Genomic DNA, 2,423 nt, shown 5'->3' with positions numbered 1-2,423 from the left:
CATATTCATCTAGTTGTAAAGTTTTAAGGCTTGAAATCTAAACTCATGAAAACATCATGGAATCCATAGCTCAGGGCTGTAGGGTTCAGAGTTTTTCATTGTTGTTGCTGTAATAATCCTCCTTAAATCAACAACAACAAAAAAAACCCAACTTATCAGACATCTGTGAAATATTACTATTAAAAGTGAACTAACTGTTCAGGTTAAATTTCATAATCATAGATATGTTAAATGTTAATTTAATTTTGAATGGAAAAAGGTAAATCATTATTACTAGTTAAGAAATTTAAATGGCAAGAATATATATCCAGTGACCCCAAGTTTATCTTTTATGCATGTAACTACTTTCCCAGAATTCCAAATATTATAGTAACTACAGTGTTGAGACGCCCTTGCAGTTTCCACACACCCAACATCAAGACTGATTGGCTGTATCTTCTTTTTCTTTAAATACACTATCAAACTTCATACTGATTTTGCTTATAAGCTAACATTCTCAAATTAGTCCAAATATCCAAAAGTTTGGTCCTATTGTCCTACTCAGCTAGTGTATCTTTAAATGAGCCAGAGCTTAGGTCTTCAGAGAGCAAGATGATGTTCAATAAGAAAATATGATTTTAATGCTACTTTTAAAACTTGGGTTGTTGAGGACATACTTTTTTTTATGCTGATTAATGAAATGCCTAACATACATATCAGAGGTTAGATAATTCCTTACCCTTAGGGTTCTGTATATACTAAATGTCTTCAAATATTAGCTGAACAAATCAGTGTAGAAACTTCCCCTTTGCTATTGCAACTCCATTTTGTTTACTTTGAAAAGAAATGATATTTTAATTCTTCCATTGTAAAAGAAAATTATAGCACTGATAATTTCCTTTATGGAGAATAACAATGATCCAAGTTCATGAATTAAGGAACCATTTCAGGAATTGTTGGAAGGTGAGCTATTCTGTAGTAACTATGCTTCAATTGCCGAGCAGTACGCCTAGACACAATCCATTTCAACTTCTGAACATTCAGTTTTGAACACTTGTTTGATGAATACTCAGTTAAACACTTTGATACAAGTTCTTGCCAGAAGGTCAAATCTCTGCCGTTTATCTTGGAATGTTTCTGAAGACATTCTATTCCTTCTGTTAACTCCACACACTGCTGTGCTTGGATCTCCAAGGCAATGATAGAGAAAGCCAACACAGAAGGCTTTGCTTTAGAAAATATGATCCTGCAGTGACATGCCTTAAGTTGAGCTTCCAGTCTTTCAAAATTAAGGTTATTTCTCCTTTCAAATGGCAAGTTCTCTTGAATGAGTGAATAATAGAGTTGCAGAAACTGAAAGGCAGTAGTAGCTTTGAGTTTCCAACACACCTTCTCCAATACAATCTTTTCCATTCTCATCAAGTCTGAAACCGTGAACATATACTGACTTATCCGGATCAAGTCAGTTGCCAGTGGCACATTCCTTTCCTCTTCTATTGATTTTACAGCCAAATAAAAACAGCTCAGACCAACAGATCCAAGGTGCTTGGGCTGTACCTTCATTTTAGACAGAAATCTGTCCAGTAAATTCACAGCTAGAGAAAATGTCTCCGTGTCAAAGTCAAAAAACTGAGTGAGACTAAGAAGATCTTTCACTTCGAAGTCCCTCAGCCGTGCAGTCATTCTGAGGCCATTATCGTGTGCAGACTCAATTAGTCTCAAGCCGCAGACCTTTGGCTGACATCTAGACTCCTGTTCCAACAAAGTGTTCAGCTGGTGTAGCAGTTTCTGAGAGTCAGTTGTTGTCAGTACTTCTATCATCTTGATAGCGGCTGCAGCTCCTCAGTGGTAACCTCCCTCCCTGGGTCTGCTCTCACCTCACCCCCACGATATCAGATTCCAGCGGTCTACGAGATGAGGGGTCTCGCGGGCAAGAGGGGAGAGGCCTGGGGAGGGGGAGCCGTCCTGGGTGGAGGTCTTGGCAGCGCCGCCCAGATGACACTGCCCTCCGGAGGGTTAGCTCGGAGCCGAAGGGCAATACACAGTTATTCTTAAGTGTTGAAAATTAACTGAAAAGTGATTGCTGTTAAATATAAGAGTGGGAATAAGAGAGGGAAGAGATGTGCAATTCGGGACATGCTCAAGCTGAATTGCCCCAAACGGTAGAGTTAGAAACATACCAGGTTATTCCAATTCAATCCCATCAAGGTGGCATGTACCAATGCCATCTCACTAGTCCCAGTGATCAACTTCAGTTCACAATTGATCATAATGATAGGACTAAGAGCCCAAGGGATCACAGAAACAAGACTAGTGTCTGCAAATACTAGCTGATAGAATCAAAAAGGGAGAGAACAATCCAACATGGGAGCAAGACACACAGTGTGTACAGTGATGTACAGTGTGATTTAATGCTATAACTAGTACTCAAACAGTATTTTTCA

General features: G+C 38.9%; 1 pseudogene across 1 annotated transcript; it reads right to left on the bottom strand.

Moving 5' to 3' along the window:
* Positions 1-238: 238 nt before the first annotated feature.
* On the bottom strand, positions 239-2,010 carry LOC149127915 (cyclin-G1 pseudogene; annotated as a pseudogene). Its single transcript, XR_016230093.1, has one exon. The product of XR_016230093.1 is annotated as a cyclin-G1 pseudogene (transcript).
* Positions 2,011-2,423: the final 413 nt, after the last annotated feature.

Source organism: Oryctolagus cuniculus, chromosome 2 (assembly GCF_051225735.1).
Source record: "Oryctolagus cuniculus isolate XC-2025 breed Fujian yellow rabbit chromosome 2, ASM5122573v1, whole genome shotgun sequence".
NCBI classification, from domain to species: Eukaryota; Metazoa; Chordata; class Mammalia; order Lagomorpha; family Leporidae; genus Oryctolagus; species Oryctolagus cuniculus.
Note: the sequence above shows the minus strand (reverse complement) of the source record. Positions and strands in the feature narration are given on the sequence as shown.